General features: G+C 45.5%; 1 protein-coding gene across 2 annotated transcripts in view; it reads left to right on the top strand.

The window, feature by feature from the left end:
- The first annotated feature begins 1241 nt into the window (after nucleotides 1-1241).
- LOC141148192 (guanylate-binding protein 5-like) overlaps nucleotides 1242-23321 on the top strand; it is a 123605-nt gene continuing 101525 nt past the window's right edge. For both annotated transcript variants that reach the window (XM_073635402.1, XM_073635401.1), the window contains exon 1: nucleotides 1242-1370. The gene's annotated coding sequence lies outside the window, so the exon portion shown is untranslated. The remainder of the gene's footprint in view (nucleotides 1371-23321) is intronic.

Genomic DNA, 23321 nt, shown 5'->3' with positions numbered 1-23321 from the left:
ATTTATGGGCACTGATAGGAGGCACTGATAAGCACTGATAGGATGCACTGATAGGAGGCACTAATAGGAGGCACTGTTAAGCACTGATAGGAGGCACTGATGAGCACTGATAGGCCACATTGATGAGCACTGATAGGCAGCACTGATAGGAGGCACTAATATGCACTGATAGGCTGCACTGATAGATGACATTGATGCGCACTGATAGGTGGTACTGATGGGCACTGAGGAACACTAATAGGCAGAACTCAGGCAGTATTGATGAGCTTTGATGGGCAGAATTGAAGAGTACTGATAGGTGGCACTGATGGACGCTGTTAGGCGGCATTAATGAGCACTGATAGGTGATGCTGATAGGCAGAATTGATGGGCACTAATAGGCGGCATTAATGAGCACTGATAGGTAACACTTGTAGGTGGAAGTGATGGGCACTGATAGGTGGAAGTGATGGGCACTGATAGGCAGCACTGATGGGCACTGATAAATGGCACTGATGATTGGGGCACTGATTATCAGTGTAAACAATTTACTGATATTCTTGACAGTTAACGGCAGTCCTTTCCTAACACAGACACAGCGTGTGAGGAAAGGGCTGTGCGCAAGTCTGTTTACATGTGATCAGCTGATCACATGGTAAAGGGCCGATGTGCTTGCACTGGATGCATGTCCCAGGGGTCATGCAGGAAGCAGGGTTTTGTAAGGATGTCCATGGACACCCTCCCAAAATTGGAAGCCCGGGGCTCAGATGGAAGGGGGGCCCATCATGGTTTCTTGCACCGGGGCCCTGAGGGTTCTAGTTACGCCTGTGGTTTGTGCTCTGACATGCACAGTTAACTGTGGGACCTTCTACAGACAGGTGTGTGTGCCTTTCCAAATCATGTCCAGTCAACTCCATTCAAGTTATAGAAACATCTCAAGGATGATCAGTGGAAACAGGATGAACCTGAGTGTGGTGGCAAAGGCTGTGAACACTTATGTACATGGGATTTTTTCGTTTTTTATTTTCAATAAATTTGCAAAGATTTTAAACAATCTTCTTTCACATTGTCCTTATAGGTGTATTGTTTGTAGAATTTTGAGGAAAATAATAGATTTAATCCATTTTGGAATAAGGCTTCAAAACAACAAAATGTGAAAAAAGTGAAATGCTGTAAATACTTTCCAGATGCCCCGTAGCTGGCAGGAATGTACGGTTAGTGGAAAGTTCATTCTTCCCTCTGTTTAGCTTTCGGTTCCCATATGAAAAAACAATCCTGACACCACAATCAATCTTTACATGCACAGCCTGCTAGACTGGCTCTGCTCTTGTTTCTCTATCTGAAGCACCCAGAACAAGAGGAGCAGCAAGGGGAGCAAAATTCTAGACGAGGTATGCAACCCAGGGATCTGTTATTTACCAAAACTAGACAATACAGGGCTTTGTTCCACAAACATAACCTTAGTGACTTAAAAAAAAGGGGGGGGGGGGGGATAAAATCACAGAATCAAATTTGATAAAGTTTTGATAAATTCTAAACTACTTTAGTGTACATATGAAACCAACATTTTTGATAATGGTAATGAAAATCTTGCACTGTTTTCCATTCCTCATTATGATTAAAATGAAGCTGGCATAACCACAACACAACATCTCCTTTCATCCCATTTAGTTTTCCATAAACAAGAAGGTGTCACCCATAGGACTCGTGTACAGCAGCCGTCATTTTTTTTCGTGCTGGCCCAGGAACGCCTGGCATGAAAGTGCAAGCTCTATTAACCACTTGCTTACTGGACACTTAACCCCCCCCCTCCCCCTCCTGCCCAGACCAATTTTCAGCTTTCAGCACTGACGCACTTTGAATGACTATTGCGCGGTCCTACAACACTGTCCCCAAATGAAACTTTTATCATTTTTTTTCCCACAAATAGAGCTTTCTTTTGGTGGTATTTGATCACCTCTGCAGTTTTTTATTTTTTGTTTAAAAAAATGTAAAAAAGACCGAATTTAAAAAAAAATATATATTTTTTTTGCATTTTGTTATAAAATTTCGCAAACAGGTAATTTTTCTCCTTCATTGATGCACGCTGATGAGGCGGCACTGATGGGCACCGATAGGTGGCAGTGATGGGCACTGATGGGTGGCAGTGATGGGCACTGATGGGTGGCAATAATAGGCACTGATCGGTTACACTGATAGGCAGCACTGCTAGGTGGCACTGATTGGCACCACTGGTGGGCATTGATAGGTGGCACTTGTGGGCATTGATAGGTGGCACTCATGGGCATTGACAGGTGACACTGGTGGGCACTGTGGGCACTGGCAGGTGGCACTGGCAGGGGGTACTGGTACTGGTGGGCACAGATGAGGCATAATTGCCTCTTCCTCTTCGGGACCGATGTCCCTTGCAGATAAGCCGGTGATCGGCTTTTTTTTCTCCTCACGCTTACAGCGTGAGGAGTAAAAAAAACTGATTACCAAGCTTTTGTTTACATCATGTGATCAGCAGGGCCATCTGATGGGCACATTGGCTGCGTTTGATGGGCACAGTGGCTGCGTTTGATGGCACAGTGGCTGCGTTTGATGGCACAGTGGCAGCTTTGATGGGCACAGTGGCTGTGTTTGATGGGCACAGTGGCTGCGTTTGATGGGCACAGTGGCTGTGTTTGATGGGCACAGTAGCAGTGTTTGATGGAACAGTGGCTGCGTTTGATGGGCACAGTGGCAGTGTTTGATGGAACAGTGGCTGTGTTTAGGCACAGTGGCTGCATTTGATGGGCACAGTGGCTGCATTTGATGGGCACAGTGGCTGCGTTTGATGGGCACAGTGGCTGCGTTTGATGGGCACTGTGGCTGCGTTTGAGCACAGTGGCTGTGTTTGATGGGCACAGTGGCTTCGTTTGATGGGCACAGTGGTTGCGTTTGGCACAATGGCTGCGTTTGATGGGCACAGTGGCAGTGTTTGATGGGCACAGTGGCAGTGTTTGGGCACAGTGGCTGCGTTTGATGGGCACAGTGGCTGCGTTTAATGGCACAGTGGCTGCGTTTGATGGGCTCAGTGGCTGTGTTTGATGGCACAGTAGCTGCGTTTGATGGGCATAGTGGCAGCGTTTGATGGGCACAGTGGCAGTGTTTGATGGCACAATGGCAGTGTTTGATGGGCACAGTGGCTGCCTTTGATGGCACAGTGGCTGTGTTTGGGCACAGTGGCTGCGTTTGATGGCACAGTGGCTGCGTTTGATGGGCACAGTGGCTGCGTATAATGGCACAGTGGCTGCATTTGATGGGCTCAATGGCAGCGTTTCATGGGTACAGTGGCAGCGTTTGATGGGCACAGTGGCTGCGTTTGATGGGCACAGTGGCTGTGTTTAATGGCACAGTGGCTGCGTTTGATGGACACAGTGGCAGCGTTTGATGGGCACAGTGGCAGCATTTGATGGGCACAGTGGCTGCGTTTGATGGACACAGTGGCTGCGTTTAATGGCACAGTGGCTGCGTTTGATGGACACAGTGGCAGTGTTTGATGGGCACAGTGGCAGCTTTGATGAGCACAGTGGCAGCTTTGATGGGCACAGTGGCTGCTTTTAATGGCACAGTGGCTGCGTTTGATGGGCACAGTGGCAGCGTTTGATGGGCACAGTGGCAGCTTTGATGGGCACAGTGGCAGCATTTGATGGGCACAGTGGCTGCGTTTGATGGACACAGTGGCTGCATTTGATGGGCACAGTGGCTGCGTTTGATGGGCACAGTGGCTGCGTTTGATGGGCACAGTGGCTGCGTTTAATGGCACAGTGGCTGCGTTTGATGGCACAGTGGCTGCGTTTGATGGGCACAGTGGCTGCATTTGATGGGCACAGTGGCTGCGTTTGATGGGCACAGTGGCAGCTTTGATGGGCACAGTGGCTGCTTTTAATGGCACAGTGGCTGCGTTTGATGGGCACAGTGGCTGCGTTTGATGGGCACTGTGGCTGCATTTGATGAGCACAGTGGCTGTGTTTGATGGGCACAGTGGCTTCGTTTGATGGGCACAGTGGCTGCGTTTGATGGGCACTAGGGATGAGCCGAACACCCCCCTGTTCGGTTCGCACCAGAACATGCGAACAGGAAAAAAGTTTGTTCGAACATGCGAACACCGTTAAAGTCTATGGGACACGAACATGAATAATCAAAAGTGCTAATTTTAAAGGCTTATATGCAAGTTATTGTCATAAAAAGTGTTTGGGGACCTGGGTCCTGCCCCAGGGGACATGGATCAATGCAAAAAAAAGTTTTAAAAATGGCCGTTTTTTCAGGAGCAGTGATTTTAATAATGCTTAAAGTCAAACAATAAAAGTGTAATATCCCTTTAAATTTCGTACCTGGGGGGTGTCTATAGTATGCCTGTAAAGGGGCGCATGTTTCCTGTGTTTAGAACAGTCTGACAGCAAAATGACATTTTGAAGGAAAAAACTCATTTAAAACTACCCGCGGCTATTGCATTGCCGACAATACACATAGAAGTTCATTGATAAAAACGGCATGGGAATTCCCCAAAGGGGGACCCCGAACCAAAATTAAAAAAAAAAAATGACGTGGGAGTCCTCCTAAATTCCATACCAGGCCCTTCAGGTCTGGTATGGATATTAAGGGGAACCCCGGCCAAAATTTTAAAAAAAAAATGACGTGGGGTTCCCCCTAAATTCCATACCAGACCCTTCAGGTCTGGTATGGATTTTAAGGGGAACCCCGCGCCAAAAAAAAAAAAAAAAAAAACGGCGTGGGGTCCCCCCAAAAATCCATACCAGACCCTTATCCGAGCACGCAACCTGGCAGGCCGCAGGAAAACAGGGGGGGACGAGAGTGCGGCCCCCCCTCCCTCCTGAACCATACCAGGCCACATGCCCTCAACATTGGGAGGGTGCTTTGGGGTAGCCCCCCAAAACACCTTGTCCCCATGTTGATGAGGACAAGGGCCTCATCCCCACAACCCTGGCCGGTGGTTGTGGGGGTCTGCGGGCGGGGGGCTTATCGGAATCTGGAATCCCCCTTTAACAAGGTGACCCCCAGATCCCGGCCCCCCCCCTGTGTGAAATGGTAAGGGGGTACATAAGTACCCCTACCATTTCACGAAAAAAGTGTCAAAAATGTTAAAAATGACAAGAGACAGTTTTTGACAATTCCTTTATTTAAATGCTTCTTCTTTCTTCTATCTTGCTTCATCTTCTGGTTCTTCTGGCTCTTCTGGTTCTTCTGGTTCTTCCTCCGGCGTTCTCGTCCAGCATCTCCTCCGCGGCGTCTTCTGTCTTCTTCTCCTCGGGCCGCTCCGCACCCATGGCATGGGGGGGAGGCTCCCGCTCTTCTCTTCTTCTCTTCTTCTCTTCTTCTTTTCTTCTTTTCTTCTCTTCTTCTCTTCTTCTCTTCTTCATTTTCTTCTCCGGGCCGCTCCGCAATCCATGCTGGCATGGAGGGAGGCTCCCGCTGTGTGACGGCGCTCCTCGTCTGACAGTTCTTAAATAACGGGGGGGGGGGCCACCCGGTGACCCCGCCCCCCTCTGACGCACGGTGACTTGACGGGACTTCCCTGTGGCATTCCCCGTGACGTCACAGGGAAGTCCCGTCAAGTCACCGTGCGTCAGAGGGGGGCGGGGTCACCGGGTGGCCCCGCCCCCCCGTTATTTAAGAACTGTCAGACGAGGAGCGCCGTCACACAGCGGGAGCCTCCCTCCATGCCAGCATGGATTGCGGAGCGGCCCGGAGAAGAAAATGAAGAAGAGAAGAAGAGAAGAAAAGAAGAAGAGAAGAGCGGGAGCCTCCCCCCCATGCCATGGGTGCGGAGCGGCCCGAGGAGAAGAAGATAGAAGACGCCGCGGAGGAGATGCTGGACGAGAACGCCGGAGGAAGAACCAGAAGAGCCAGAAGAGCCAGAAGAGCCAGAAGAACCAGAAGATGAAGGAAGATAGAAGAAGCATTTAAATAAAGGAATTGTCAAAAACTGTCTCTTGTCATTTTTAACATTTTTGACACTTTTTTCGTGAAATGGTAGGGGTACTTATGTACCCCCTTACCATTTCACACAGGGGGGGGCCGGGATCTGGGGGTCACCTTGTTAAAGGGGGCTTCCAGATTCCGATAAGCCCCCCGCCCGCAGACCCCCACAACCACTGGCCAGGGTTGTGGGGATGAGGCCCTTGTCCTCATCAACATGGGGACAAGGTGTTTTGGGGGGCTACCCCAAAGCACCCTCCCAATGTTGAGGGCATGTGGCCTGGTACAGTTCAGGAGGGAGGGGGGGCCGCACTCTCGTCCCCCCCTCTTTTCCTGCGGCCTGCCAGGTTGCGTGCTCGGATAAGGGTCTGGTATGGATTTTTGGGGGGACCCCACGCCGTTTTTTTTTTTTTTTTTGGCGCGGGGTTCCCCTTAAAATCCATACCAGACCTGAAGGGTCTGGTATGGAATTTAGGGGGAACCCCACGTCATTTTTTTTTTTAAATTTTGGCCGGGGTTCCCCTTAATATCCATACCAGACCTGAAGGGCCTGGTATGGAATTTAGGGGGACCCCCACGTCATTTTTTTTTTTTAATTTTGGTTCGGGGTTCCCCTTTGGGGAATTCCCATGCTGTTTTTATCAATGAACTTCTATGTGTATTGTCGGCAATGCAATAGCCGCGGGTAGTTTTAAATGAGTTTTTTCCTTCAAAATGTCATTTTGCTGTCAGACTGTTCTAAACACAGGAAACATGCGCCCCTTTACAGGCACACTATAGACACCCCCCAGGTACGAAATTTAAAGGGATATTACACTTTTATTGATTGACTTTAAGCATTATTAAAATCACTGCTCCTGAAAAAACGGCCGTTTTTAAAACTTTTTTTTGCATTGATCCATGTCCCCTGGGGCAGGACCCAGGTCCCCAAACACTTTTTATGACAATAACTTGCATATTAGCCTTTAAAATTAGCACTTTTGATTTCTCCCATAGACTTTTAAAGGGTGTTCCGCGGCATTCGAATTTGCCGCGAACACCCCAAATTGTTCGCTGTTCGGTGGACTTGCGAACAGCCAATGTTCGAGTCGAACATGAGTTCGACTCGAACTCGAAGCTCATCCCTAATGGGCACAGTGGCAGTGTTTGATGGAACAGTGGCTGTGTTTGGGCACAGTGGGTGCATTTGATGGCACAGTGGCTGCGTTTGATATGCACAGTGGCTGCGTTTGATGGGCACAGTGGCTGCGTTTAATGGCACAGTGGCTGCGTTTGATGGGCTCAGTGGTTGTGTTTGATGGCACAGTAGCTGCGTTTGATGGGCACAGTGGCAGCGTTTAATGGGCACAGTGGCAGTGTTTGATGGCACAATGACAGTGTTTGATGGGCACAGTGGCTGCCTTTGATGGCACAGTGGCTGTCTTTGGGCACAGTGGCTGCGTTTGATGGCACAATGGCTGCGTTTGATGGGCACAGTGGCTGTGTATAATGGCACAGTGGCTGCGTTTGATGGGCTCAGTGGCAGCGTTTGATGGGCACAGTGGCAGCGTTTCATGGGCACACTGGCTGCGTTTGATGGGCACAGTGGCTGCGTTTAATGGCACAGTGGCTGCGTTTGATGGACACAGTGGCAGCGTTTAAAGGGCACAGTGGCAGCATTTGATGGGCACAGTGGCTGCGTTTGATGGACACAGTGGCTGCATTTAATGGCACAGTGGCTGCGTTTGATGGACACAGTGGCAGTGTTTGACGGGCACAGTGGCAGCTTTGATGGGCACAGTGGCTGCTTTTAATGGCACAGTGGCTACGTTTGATGGGCACAGTGGCAGCGTTTGATGGGCACAGTGGCAGCTTTGATGGGCACGGTGGCTGTGTTTGGTGGGCACAGTGGCAGCTTTGATGGTGGGATTAGGGGGCTGAGATGTGCTCAGATAGTGATGTTTATCATTTTAAAAAAAAATATTGTGCTCATCTACCAATATATACAACAATACATAATACAGAATTGGTATGTAAAGAAAACATCCTCCTGTTATAAGATGTAAATATCTATATTATCCAACCCCTAGCACTCTGTGTATGTCCAGATAATGTGAAATGTATTTATGACAATTCATGTAACCCTGTGTTATCCAAGCTCTGAGTCTGCACCATCAGAAGTGTAAACTCACCACATAAACATTACCTGAATGGTCATAAATGACCTTCACTTTATCTGTACAGAGTGATTGGGGGATGTTATATATATATAGGGCTGTGTGCCAGTTTTTGAGATATCTGTCACACTCGGTTGTCTCTTCATTCTCCTGGTCTTCTTATCACTGATCACAATACCTACAAGACAAATCCTACAGAAACTTTTGCAGCTTTTCTTCCAAGGAGACTTTACTCAGTAAAAATTATCTCACCTCCTCCCTGTAGTGTGAGCGGACATCCCCCGGCCAGCAGTAGTTACAGTGAGCTCCGCCCCTCAACACACCGCACTGGTGATAGGAGGAAGAGGGAGGGAAGGGGTGGAGTCAGAGATCCCACAGTGCAGGAGACGGAGGGAGAGAAGAGCTGCTTTGGAGGTTCTAAATACAAACACCACCGGTGTCTTGCCGAGAAAGTACCCCCGGCGGATAAGGACCCCCCTGTACTGCGCATGGTTGCTTCCCCCCTAAGTACCTCCGGTGGCCCTTGTTCCAGTTCTTCTACAGCAACACGCCGAACGCCCGGCCAGCAATCTACCTCGTGAAAGAGACACCCACTCTCCACACGCTACAAGCAATGAACTGTAAGTGCTTATACTGCCCCTGATTGGCCTCTTCCCCTAACCTCCGGCCATGCCGTGCACCATTGTGTCCCTCAATGCCAAGGGCCTAAACCACTCGGCAAAACGCCATTCCCTTTGGCACACAGCAGTTAAACTGGACTGTGACATCTTCTGTGTCCAGGAGACTCACCTGCTCCCCACGTCAACAGCCTTATGCCACAACAGCAAGTACCCCCAAGTATACCATGCCACCTACAATTCCAAGAAAAGGGTGTACTCATTGCTATAAAACATGATCTTGACTTCCAACTACTACAACAAATCTCCGACCCCAATGGACGGTATCTCATATTGTCATTCACCCTCAACAAAGTCACTTATACCTTAATGAATATCTACGCCCCTAACACTCGTCAGATAAGCTTTCTGAGAAAAGCTCTAACCAAAGCACGAGCAGTTTGTAAGGGCCACTTGATAATCTGTGGAGATTTCAACACGGTTCCTGATATCCACATGGACTCTACTTCTGCAGCGAAACGAAGAGAATCCCCCCTGCTTGCAGCTCCTCACGTCACACGATGTCTTTGACGTGTGGAGATGCCATCACGGGTCTGAAAAAGACTACACCTATTTCTCCCCCCGCCACAATTCATATTCCAGAATTGATTTGTTCCTCACAGACAAATGGTTACTACAAAACATTGGCGCACCTGTAATCCACACCGTGACGTGGTCGGACCACGCCCCAATTTCTATCTCTATCAATGACACTGCACCCCAGCTGAATACATTCCTCTGGCCTGCGAATAATTATATATTGCAACACCCCATTTACTCCCTAGAAATAGGAAAACACATCCACAAATATTTCGAGTTAAATAAAGGATCAGTGGGGGACCCCGTAACGGTGTGGAACGCGCATAAAGATGTTCTTAGAGGTAATATAATGAAATTGAGTTCCATTTTTAAAAGAAACAGGATGCAGCAAATAGATACCCTTACTTCTCAAATCGCGACTCTTGAATCCCAACATAAGACCAACCCAGACCCGACCATCCAGACCCAGTTACTGATCCTACGACGTGACCTACGCGCGCTACTTCTCCATTCCTATGAACTAATTCAACGCAAGCTTAAAGCCAACACATACTCAACATCCAACAAAGCGGGTAAGAGACTAGCGCAACGCCTCAAGGGACGGAGGATCAAATCCAAAATCCCAATCCTATTTCACCCCCACTCCAACGACAAACTGACTAACCCCCAGGACATTGCGAATGCTTTTAGCTCATACTATAGTGACCTGTGCAACATAAGACATGACCATATTACCTATCAACCATCCGCTACTGACATTAACGACTTTCTCCACCAAATTAAACTCCCGACTCTGACTGACTCTCAACTTTCCTCCCTTAACTAACCATTTTCGGAACGGGAAATTCTAGACACGATATCATCCTTGCCTGCAGGCAAAGCTCCTGGACCAGATGGTCTAACGGGAGAATACTATAAAAAAATTTTCAACCACTTACTCCCCCATCTGATGGAATTTTTTAACATTGCTGCCTCCTCTTCAAAGTTTACTGATGAATCACTTAATGCTCTTATAATTACCATCCCGAAACCAGGTAAAGCTCCTACCTCACCTCAAAACTTCCGCCCTATCTCCTTACTAAATCTTGACGTGAAAATTTATGCCAAAATGATTGCCAGACGCCTGATGGGTGTTATGCCTGATCTCATTCACAATGACCAATCCAGGTTAATTAAAGGCAGACAAGCCCCTGATGCCACAAGACGGATGATAAACCTAATACACCATATTTAATCTAGTGGGACGCCTTCTCTGCTCCTCTCTTTGGATGCAGAGAAGGCGTTCGATAGAGTCCACTGGACCTACCTAAGGGCAGTATTGACTAAGCTTGGCTTCAAAGATCTCATCTATAACGCTATAATGGCCTTGTATTCTGCCCCATCAGCAAAAGTATACTCTGCAGACATGCTTTCACATCCATTCCACATAACGAACGGCACTCGTCAGGGCTGCCCACTGTCCCCACTGATCTTCAACATGCTGATGGAACCACTAGCGGAACACGTCCGTCCAAACCCCTTAATCACAGGCCTCAGGATAGGCAAAATATCACACAAGATCAGTCTCTTTGCTGACGACGTCATACTAATACTCACTAACCCGACTTTCTCCCTACCTGAAGCCCAAAAACTACTAGACTGGTTCAGACGCGTGTCTTACTACAAACTTAACGTAACTAAGTCACAGGTCTTGGACATTAAACTAGATGCTACCACTAGAAACTTACTACAAGCCCAATTTCCCTTTGCCTGGGCTGACCATAGCATCTCATATTTGAGAATCCACCTCACTAAATCAGTCAAACACCTATTTACAGCCAATTTCATACCTCTCCTTACCAAATTAAAGATAGAATCACAAGTCATAACCAAACACAACCTTTCCTGGTCTGGAAGACTCGCAGCATTCAAAATGCTCCACCTGCCTCAAATTCTCTACCTGTTTAGAACTCTCCCCATCCCCTTGCCTAAATACTACTTCAAATCGCTACAATATATGCTTAACAAAACCATCTGGCATGGCGCCAAACCTAGATGTGCACATGCGTCACTTAGGTACCATAGATCAGGGACAATAGACTTCGAAGTCTACCACACAGAGGCGAAACTGGACCAGTTCACTGAGTGGTTCCAGCCAAATCCTAGCAAGCTCTGGAGCTCAATAGAATACTCAACTCTACTTCGTCCAAATCTAAAATCTTGGGTAATGAGCTCACCCTGGGATCCAAAACTCACGTCAGCAACACCTCCCACCATGGTGGCATCGATCGCAGCATGGAAAAAACTAATCCAAAATAACTACGACATACCTAACACCCCTCCCATTCCTATCCCGATTGAATCTCTTCACCACCTCTCACCCGACCTATATTTGACTCAATGGCCCAAGAAAGGTATCCATACCATCCAAGATGTTCTCCACAAAGACAGACCTAAACCCTTCACTAGGGATGAGCCAAACACCCCCCTGTTCGGTTCGCACCAGAACTTGCAAACAGGCAAAAAATTTGTTCGAACATGTGAACACCATTAAAGTCTATGGGACACGAACATGAATAATCAAAAGTGCTCATTTTAAAGGCTTATATGCAAGTTATTGTCATAAAAAGTGTTTGGGGACCTGGGTCCTGCCCCAGGGGACAAGAATCAATGCAAAAAAAAGTATTAAAAACGGACGTTTTTTCGGGAGCAGTGATTTTAATAATGCTTAAAGTGAAACAATAAAAGTGTAATATCCCTTTAAATTTCGTACCTGGGGGGTGTCTATAGTATGCCTGTAAAGGGGCGCATGTTTCCCATGCTTAGAACAGTCTGACAGCAAAATGACATTTCAAAGGAAAAAAAGTCATTTAAAACTACTCGCGGCTATTAATGAATTGCCGGTCCGACAATACACATGAAAGTTAATTGATAAAAACGGCATGGGAATTCCCCACAGGGGAACCCCGAACCAAAATTTAAAAAAAAAATGACGTGGGGGGTCCCCCTAAATTCCTTACCAGGCCCTTCAGGTCTGGTATGGATATTAAGGGGAACCCCGGCCAAATTTTTTTTAAAAAATGGCGTGGGGTCCCCCTCAAAATCTATACCAGACCCTTCAGGTCTGGTATGGATTTTAAGGGGAACCCCAGCCAAAATTTTAAAAAAATGGCGTGGGGTCCCCCTAAAAATCCATACCAGACCCTTATCCGAGCACGCAACCTGGCAGGCCACAGGAAAAGAGGGGGGGACGAGAGAGCGACCCCCTTCCTGAACCGTACCAGGTCACATGCCCTCAACATTGGGAGGGTGCTTTGGGGTAGCCCCCCAAAACACCTTGTTCCCATTTTGATGAGGACAAGGGCCTCATCCCCACAACCCTGGCCGGTGGTTGTGGGGGTCTGCGGGCGGGTGGCTTATTGGAATCTGGAAGCCCCCTTTTACAAGGGGACCCCCAGATCCCGGCCCTCCCGCCTCTGTGAAATGGTAAGGGGGTACAAAAGTACCCCTACCATTTCACAAAAAAACTGTTAAAAATGACAAGAGACAGTTTTTGACAATTCCTTTATTTAAATGCTTCTTCTTTCTTCTTTCTTCTATCTTCCTTTGGTTTCTTCCTCCATCTTCTTCTTCTTCTGGTTCTTCTGGTTCTTCCTCCGGTGTTCTCATCCGGCATCTTCCTCCGCAGTGTCGGCGTCTTCTTCCCTTCGTTTCCTCGGGCCGCTCCGCATCCATGATGGCATGGAGGGAGGCTCCCGCTGTGTGACGCTTCTCTCTTCATCTTCTTCTCTTCATCTTCATCTTCTTTTCGGGCCGCTCCGCATCCATGATGGCAGACTTACAGACATGTAGTGACCCATATTCTGTTAGCCGCGAGACTAAGTATTGCGAGACTATGGAAAACTGATAAACCCCCATCTGTAGAACACACTCTCGACACGGTGAATCTCCACTATAGTTTTGAACTAATGATGGCCTCTGGTACAGGCCTCCTGCACAAGGAAAGAGCAAAATGGGAGCCATGGGAGATGTGGTCTGGGGCTGCGACATTTCTTTAATACCCACTAACCTGCCGTTTTCCTTTTTTTTTCTTGACAAGCAACAAGTTGTTAGAGTTACTACTTGATACTACTAATCTCTATTGTTACTGCTTTTCAAACCTGCATACTCTTTCTGATGGAGACTGTCCACACGGAGTGTCACCCCCCCCAGGTAACACAAGAGTTCCCAATGGGGTTCCTGGGAGGAGGTCACTCAAGTAATAACTAACTCCTAGTTTTCTCAGTTGAGATTAAGACAGTTCCTTGATTTATGATATTTGAACAACCAGATAATCTTATCATATGTCTATATTTAATTGATCTACTGTTTACCGCTATACAATGTGCACATTGTATTTTTGTGTATTAAATGCAAAATCAATAAAAATCTATTGAGGAAAAATTTACTGCACAAATACTGTGTGACATAAAAAGTTGCAATGGCCGCCATTTTATTCCCTAGGGTGTCTGCAAAAAAAAAAAAATAATAATAATTTTAAAGCGTGATATGTCCAGTATCTATTTACTCGGCGTAACATCATCTGTCACATCATACAAAACAATTGGGCTAACTTTACTTTTTTTTTTTCCCCCAAAAAAAAAATCACTTTTGAAATACCGTGTGACATAAAAAGTTGCAATGGCTGCCATTTTATTCCCTACATTTCCCATGATGCTCCACTACACTACAGAGTTCCAAAACATCTGGGGTGCCAAGGTTCGCCATCACTGCCCTAGGGTGTCTGCTAAAAAATATATATATATATATGTTATATATATATTTTTTTTTTTTAGCAGACACCCTAGGGAATAAAATGGCGGCCATTGCAACTTTTTATTTCACACAGTATTTGCATGTAAAAATCATTTTTTTTTTGCTAGAAAATGACTCAGAACCCCCAAACATTATATATATATATATAAACCGTATTTATCGGCGTATAACACGCACTTTTTTCCCCTTAAAATCGCGGGTGCGTGTTATACGCCGATCCCCTGCGATCCTGAGCTCACAGATGTTAAAAATCGCCAACCGCGATTTGAAAATGGCGCCGCCGGCGCCGAAATACACAGTGCCGGTCCTCGGCTCTTCTCGGCCACTTTCGGCTTCACTCGTCGCCGCCCGAACCTAGCCGTCCCGGGCGGGACTACGAGTGGAGCCGAAAGTGCACGAGAGCCGCCGAGAAGAGCCGAGGACCGGCTCTGTGTATTTCGGCGCCGGCGGCACCATTTTCAAATCGCGGTCGGCGATTTTTTAAGCTCAGGAGATGGAGATGGGATCCTGCAAGGCACTGGACACTGGGGAAGGCTGCACTGGACACTGGGGAAGGCTGCACTGGACACTGGGGAAGGCTGCACTGACATGGCTGCACTGACAAGGCTGCACTGACAAGGCTGCACTGACAAGGCTGCACTGGGGCAAGGCTGCACTGAGAAGGCTGCAATGATGGGCATTTAAATGTAAGTTTTTTTCCCTTCAACTTCCCTCCTAAAAGTTTTTTTTTCCTTAAAATTCCCTCCTAAATTGGGGTGCGTGTTATACGCCGATAAATATGGTATATATATATATATATATATATATATATATATATATATATATATATATATATATATATATATATATATATATATATATATATATAATGTTTGGTGGTTCTGAGTCATTTTCTAGCGAAAACAATGTTGATTTTTACATGTAAGAGAGAAGTGCTGGAACTCCAGCGGTATGGAAGTGGAGAATGCACAGTTATTATGTGTGTGCAAAATAAAAAATAAAAATAAAACAATAAAAAAGATTTCTAGCAACAAAAGTGTAAATGACACTGGCAGGGAAGGGGTTAAACACTAGGGGGCGATCAAGGGGTTAGGTGTGTTCTAGGGAGTGATTCTAACTGTAGGGGGGGAGAGGCTACCACTGACATGACAGAGATCACCGCTCCCGATGACAGAGAGTAGTGGATCTCTGTCATGTTGCTAGGCAGAACAGGGAAATGCCTTATTTACATATGCATCTTCCCGTTCTGCCTCCCCTCACCGCAATCACTTGCCGACAGCGAACATCGAGTTCCCAGGACCCGCGGGCATGCTCCCGCGGCACGCGGCGGGCACGCGCGCCCGATAGGCGGCAAATTCAAAGGGACGTACAGGTATGCCCATTTGCCTGCTTGTGCCATTCTGCCGACGTACTTCTGTGTGCGGCGGTCGGCAAACGGTTAATATTAGGGCACTTACCTGTCTAGGGAGCCCGCGATGTCGGCACCCCAGCCGATCTTTGGATCGACTCCCAGGTAGAGCTGCACGATTCTGGCTAAAATTAGAACCACAATTTTTTTTTTTGCTTAGAATAAAGATCACGATTCTCGCGGCGTAGCATCATCTTCCACATTATACAAAAAAATTGGGCTAACTTTACTGTTTAGTTTTTTTTAAATTCACTGAAGTGTATTTTTTCACAAAAAATTGCGTTTGAAAGACCGCTGCGCAAATACAGTGTGACATAAAATATTGCAACGACCGCCATTTTATTCCCTAGGGTCTCTGCTAAAAATATATATATATATATATAATGTTTTGGGGGTTACAAGAAATTTTCTAGTAAAAAAATACTGATTTTAACTTTGTAAGAAACAAGTGTCAGAAATACGTGTAGACTTTAACCACTTCAATACCGGGCACTTATACACCTTCCTGCCCAGACCAATTTTCAGATTTCAGTGCTGTCGCACTTTGAATGACAATTGCGCGGTCATGCTACACTGTACCCAAACTAAGTTTGTATCATTTTGTTCCCACAAATAGAGCTTTCTTTTGGTGGTATTTGATCACCTCTGGGATTTTTATTTTCTGCTAAACAAATTAAAAAAAAATGAAAATTTTGAAAAAAAAAAGGTTTTTTTTGTTTCAGTTACAAATCTTTGTAAATAAGTACATTTCTCCTGAACTGATGGGGCTGCACTGATGGGCACTGATAAGGTGGCACTGATGGGCACCAATGAGGTGGCACTGATGATGGGGCACTGATAGGTGGCACTGATATGCAACACGGATGTGCACTGATAGGTGGCATGTATGGGCATGGATGGGCACCGATAGGTGGCACTGATATACACTAATAGATAGTACTGATGGATGCCAATCAGTGCCAAACAATAATGCCTGCCAATCAGTGATGCCCATTGTCGGCACTGATTGGCATCCATTGTGGGCACTGATTGGCATCTCTGGTGGCATCCCTGGTGGTATCCCTGGAGGTCCAGTGTGGGCATCCTCGGGGGGTGCTGCGCTGATAATCGATCAGCACAGACCCCCCGGTCAGAGGAGCAGCTGATCGGCTCTCCTCTACTCATGTCTGACAGACGCGAGTGAGGAAAAGCCGATCACCGGCTCTTCCTGTTTACATCGTGATCAGCCGTGATTGGACACGGCTGATCACGTGGTAAAGAGTCTCCATCAGAGACTCTTTACCTAGATCGGAGTTGCGGTGTGTCAGACTGACACGGCGCAACAACGATTGCTGCGATGCACTCCCCCGGGGTTAATATCCCTGAAGACGTCATATGACGTCCGGTCAAGATATTAAAAACACTTTTGCCGCCGTCATTTTTCTATATGGCGGGCGGGAAAGTGGTTAAGTGGTTAAACTTCCTTCATTTACAGACCGAAATTCATCCCTTTGATCTAAGAAGGAAAAGTTACAATGTTTCTAGTTCTCTACCACAGCTGATAATGTTGTGAAAAACTTGGCAGGCTGCCCGTTTTTTTTTCTTTTGACAGCTGAGTGAGCAGAGAAGTCTCTACACTTGTTACATGAATGACTCGGGAAATTCTTCATAGAGATGGTGAGGGGGGGTTGAATCGAGATCGCGATTTTTTAATGATCAGTGGTGCAACTCTACTCCTGGGAGCTGCCACCGCTATTCCTGCTAAGGGAACCCGGGCAATGAAGACTTCTGGCTTCACAGCTGGTTCCCTACTGCGCATGTATGAAACTCGCTGCGCTTTCTAATTGGTCCGACAGTGGGGGAAAGGAGGAGGGGGGCCGAACTTCCGGGAGATGGGGCCACGGCCTCATCTCTGGAAGTGGGGAAGGGGACCTGTCAAAAACAGAAAATAAGCAGAAGTTTCACTTTTGGGTGGAATTCCACTTTACCCTGCTTTACTTACCACATAAATGTATTGCAGAAGCCAGCACCGGATTTAGACCTTGGGGGCCCCTCAGCATAGAAAATAAATTATGACAAATAAAAAAGTGATATAAAACAAATGATAAACAGCATTTGTTCTAAAAAAAAAAATACATTAACCACTTCCAGACCGCCGCATGCCAATATACATCCTAACTTTAAAGAGGAATATCAGAATATCGCTAGCTGCCATAACCCCGGTGTCCTCTTTTTCGGCCGGCGGTCCGGTTTCCGATAATAGTGGTCTCTGCAGCGGATTCGCCGCGAGATCACGTTTATCGGTCTCCATACCATTGCCGGGGCGGAAGTGACGTCAAAACGTCCTTTCTGCCCATAGCTCTTAAAGGGCCTTTTTTTTTTTTTAAATGACAAAAATGTTTTTTTTTAATTGCATTTTAGTGTAAATATGAGATCTGAGGTCTTTTTGACCCCAGATCTAATTTTAAGAGGTCCAGTCATGCTTTTTTTCTAGTACAAGGGATGTTTACATTCCTTGTAATAGGAATAAAAGTGACAAAAATTTTTTAAAAGAACAGTGTAAAAATAAAAAATAAAAAATAAAAGGTAAAATAAATAACAAAAAAGTTATAAAAATTTTAAACGTGCCCCGTCCTGCCGAGCTCGCGTGCAGAAGCGAACGCATATGTGAGTAGCGCCCGCATATGAAAAAATGGTGTTCAAACCACACATGTGAGGTATCGCCGCGATCGGTAGAGCGAGAGCAATAATTCTTGCCCTAGACCTCCTCTGTAACTCAAAACATGAAACCTGTAGAATTTTTTAAATGTCACCTATGGAGATTTTTAAGGGTAAAAGTTTGTCGCCGTTCCACGAGCTGGCGAAATTTGGAAGCGTGACATGTTGGGTATCAATTTACTCGGCGTAACATTATCTTTCACAATATAAAAAACAATTGGGCTAACCTTACTGTTGTCTCATTTTTTAATTTAAAAAAAGTGTATTTTTTCCAAAAAAAAGTGCGCTTGAAATACCGCTGCTCAAATACGGTGTGACAGAAAGTATTGCAACGACCGCCATTTTATTCTCTAGGGTGTTAGAGAAAAAAATATATAATGTTTGGGGGTTCTAAGTAATTTTGTAGCAAAAAAAAATGTTTTTAACTTGTAAACAACAAATCTCAGAAAGAGGCTCGGTCCTTAAGTGGTTAAGTACTGAAGCAGACACTCGTCTGATTCTTTTCTCACCTTTATTGACTGTGAGAATACACAGTACAAAGGTAGTTGGAACTCTGCCATGCCTGTCCGGGAATTCTACCTAACTCATAATTAGGTTAAAACTTTCGAAATATTTTTTACCTTATTGGAGATTGTGGAGTATCGGATTCGCCCCTGGACCCAATCAGGGGCAAGCGGGGGGAGTGCGCTTCTCTCTCATGTTTCTCACTGTGATAAATCAATGCTGTTATTGTGATACTAAAGTCTCAGTTTTTTTTTAAAATAACAAACATGTTATACTTCCCTCCTCTGTGCAGTTGGATTTGCACAGAGCAGCCCCGATCCTCCTCTTCTCGGGTCCCTCTTTGTCACTCCTGACCCCTCCCTCCTGTCGAGTGCCCCCCACTCCATTCAGACATGGAGCCGCAGTTCGGCCCCACCCCCCCTCCTCTCTCTCCTGATTGACTAACTGACTTTGACAGCAGCGGGAGCCAATGGCGCCACTGCTGTGTCTCAGCCAATGAGGAGAGAGATTCCCGGACGGCCGAGGCATTCACGTATCGCTGGATCGAGAGGGGGTTCAAGTAAGTACAGGCGGTCCCCTGGTTACAAACATCCGACTTACAAACGACGCATACTTACAAACGGAGGGAGAGCACAGAAGGTGAAAAGAAATCTGCCCCTGGGAAGGGAAATTCTCTCCTGTGAAAGAAGAATTGGGAAGTTCCCCCAAGGGTTTTTTTTAGTGGCAATAGTGATATATTAAACAAAAAGAGTGGAAATATAATAAAATAATTTATTTGTGCAAACAAATTGCAGATCATTCATCAAGGTTTAGTGTAAAAATACAGAACTCTGGCTTCGGACATGTCTCAAAATATTCCATCAATGTTTGATAATACAATGCATTTCAAATATAAAATCAATTAGTTAATAGACATCCACATGAATACTCCGACGCGTTTCGACCCATGCTGTTGCGGTCTTCTTCAGGGATTTGTATTCTAGTGAAATAAATATATTGAAAGATTTTATTGTTCCAACACTTTGTATCGTACTGACAGATATATATATATGTAGTATTATATTATTATATTTACCACTCGAAGGATGAATTCCGAACAAAATGGAAATTCACTCCAAATGGGAAATTCACTCCTGTAAGAGACATCATGGGAAAAATGTGTCTCCACTGAAGCTTTATCACAATCCTGGTTTCCACAACAACCCAAAATTTTCAAAATCCAATTGTCACAGAGACAGAAAGTGAGATGTAATCTTCTGAACAAGGACATACCAAAGCAAATGTTACAGGGGTGTTGTTAACCCTTCCCTATCCTATCCAAAAAACGTAAAAAAAAAATGTTTGGCTTGCGCTACAGCTAAAATATGTACCTTTTCCGACTTACAAACAAATTCAACTTAGGAACAAACTTACAGACCCTATCTTGTTTGTAACCCGGGGACCGTCTGCATTAGGGGGGCTGAGGGGGGCTGCTGCACACAGAAGTTTTTTTTTCTTAATGCATAGAATGTACCTTCTGCCTTTACAACCCCTTTAATTAACTTCACTCTCACACGATGGCGTCGGGGCTGTTGCCTGGCACTTTCTAACAGTTTTCAAACTTTTTCAAACTTTTTCCCTTTGTCCCACCCACTGTCTGATTTTATTTACTGACAGCCTGAAATATGACAGACTATTAACCACTTCAATACGGGGCACTTTTGCCCCCTTTCCTTCCCAGACCAATTTTCAGCTTTCAGCGCTCTCGCAATTTCAATGACAATTGCGCGGTCATGCTACGCTGTACCCAAATGAAATTTTTATCATTTTGTTCCCACGAATAGAGCTTTCTTTTGGTGGTATTTATTCATGACTCTGTTTTTTATTTTTTGCGATATAAGTGAAAAAAGAGCGGAAATTTGGAAAATAAACAATATTTTCTTTTTCCTATTTTAAAAGAAATCCAATAAAATCAAATTTTGTCATAAATTTAAGCTAAAATGTATTCTGCTACATATCTTTGGTAAAAAAAAATCCCATTAAATGTATAATAATTGGCTTGTGTGATCACGGACAGATGTACGCAGATGATCATGTACATCAGATGTACGCAGATGATCATGGACAGATGTGTGCAGATGATCATTGGGACATGTGATTTTACTATTACATATGTGGGGGACTGGTGTTTTTACTGTGTGGGGACGTGTTTTGGGGACACTGTGACAGACCTAGCTGGGAGAGAGACTTTTGGAGGGGACTGTATGCTAGCCTCTTGCCGATCGATCGTGGGCCCTGGCATTTGGGGGAACGGTGCTCTTTGTGAGCTGTATGCCTGGGGACCCTTGAGGCGTTATTACTGTGGATTCGGGTCCTGGTCCCCCAGGACACGCAGACTCTGGGGACCCTGGATTTGCCATATTGGAATAGTGACTGATTCATACCGTTGGGACTCCTACTGTTAAATGCTAATGTCATCAATTCCAGCTACCTGTCTGTTGTCTGCTAAAATGTGTATTGTAAATAAGTCTCTAGTATGGGATCTAAGAGTCATTAGATCCCCATTGTTGTTTGTGTTTAATTAACTCTGCTATTGTGATAATGTTGATTGGATTTTCTGAACTACAAGATGGCCAGTCTGGCCTAAAGGTCATGTCTGAGTCATCTAGGCTGTCTAAAGGGATTAGTTAATTAGCTCATGTTAATTAGGTTAATTAGGTTACAGCTGTATTGTTAGAGTAATATGAGCAGGAGGTCTGCACCTCCTCTTTTAGTGTATAAAAAAAAAACCTGTATTTTGCAATAAAGAGAGATTCCTGTTTGAACTTATATACAGCCTGCCTGGTGTTGGTTCTGAGCTATCACAACTGGGTTAGAACGGCACATAGCTGTAGTTCTAATCCCGGAGCATTGGATGACCGAACAATCAGATGTTGCGATCTGCAATCTGATTCTATAGCTGCAGAGGAGTGTCGGGAGAGTGGAACCGAGCGAGCAAGGGGTTCGTTACAGACACTATTTTGGGGACTTGTGTGTTTACATTGTGTGGGGACATGTGTGGGGACACTGGACCGGTGATCAGTGTGTAAAAAGCTGTAAAAAACAGCTCATACTCACTGATCACCAACCGGCTGCAGCGATCTGCTCTCATCTCCTCACTGACAACTTCCGAGTGAGGAGAGGAGAGCCGATCACTTAGCAACCGGCTCTCTATACTGATCACCAACCGGCTGCAGCGATCTGCTCTCATCTCCTCACTGACAACTTCCGAGTGAGGAGAGGAGAGCCGATCACTTAGCAACCGGCTCTCTATTTACATCACGTGACGGCTGTGATTGGACACGGAGATGCGCTGTGCCCGGGTGACACGAGTGTATCGGGATCGCGCCGCTGCGCAAGCACGCGCGAGATCCCCCTCCTTCTGAGGGACGTTCCTGAACATCCACTTAGAGGGAGGAAACGCCCACCCGGCCGTATATGTGCAGTGGCCGTGTAGGAAGTAGTTAAAAACCTAAGACAATTGACATTTAAACAATATGTAAACATTGAAGGAAGTGGTAGTTGCGCTGTGACAAAAGGAAAGGGGAAGTGGAAGGTGGAAGGGGCTGAATAAAGTAGATAGAGAGGTGAAAGTGGCCAAAATGGATGCGGCCACAAATGCACTAAAAAAACCATACAATGGAATAACAAAGGTACTAACATGGGTTGAATAACCAAAAAAATGACAAGATATATGTAAATAACAGTGATTAAACAGGGTGAATAAAATAGGGTGAATGTATGTGGGGTATAGGGAGAAAGCGCACATAGCATAAAATAACTATTTGATCTTACGTATCTGTACACTCAAACGACCCCTCCTACAGACATATATGAAAAAATGAGAGGCGCTCCATTTCCTCTCAGTGCAAAATAATTTCTATACCAATATAAAACAGATAATGTGCTATGTATATCAAACGCAAACCAGTGTGCCAAATGGGAATCACAATAAATTGCACACCAGATCAATATAAATATAACAGAATCATTAGGTGTGTAACCAATTCACCATGTGTTACATGTGCATGATTCCACTAGTGTATCAAAAAATAGTCCATATATAGTGAACAAATAATCAGTCCAAAATAGTGTGACAAAAAAATGTGACAGAAATTTGAAATCTTGATAAATCAGTGACTTCCGCGTGTCTTCCACCTCACCACCGTGATACGTGAATCCACTCCCTATAGAATCACACTCACCGATTCCAATTGCCAGCACTTTCATGCAAGGCAAAAATCGCTTGTTTACCACACTCCAGGGTAATCAGATCAATTCGATATCCCACAGTGTATGATAGAATCGGTCCACATGAAAAATAATGAAGTGCTCCAATAGTGTAAACCAGCACAGCAAATTTATTAAAACCACTGCAATCTTTGAAAAATCACTCACATTTTAAAAGATTCAAAACAGCAGAAATAAAGTGCAGTTCACAGTAGATCCAGAAACTCAGTGGATACACAAATAACACTGACGGTCACGGCGGACCCGAGGTGTGCTAGTGCTAGACTTCCGATCTCACCCCTTCATCAATGGCCCTCCGTGCAATCGAATCACCTCTCCTACAATGCGGCTTCCAGCGTTACACGCCACACATCA

The sequence above is a fragment of the Aquarana catesbeiana genome, linkage group LG06, assembly GCF_042186555.1.
Source record: "Aquarana catesbeiana isolate 2022-GZ linkage group LG06, ASM4218655v1, whole genome shotgun sequence".
In the NCBI taxonomy this organism is placed as follows: domain Eukaryota; kingdom Metazoa; phylum Chordata; class Amphibia; order Anura; family Ranidae; genus Aquarana; species Aquarana catesbeiana.
This window is presented reverse-complemented; position numbering and strand designations above follow the sequence as displayed.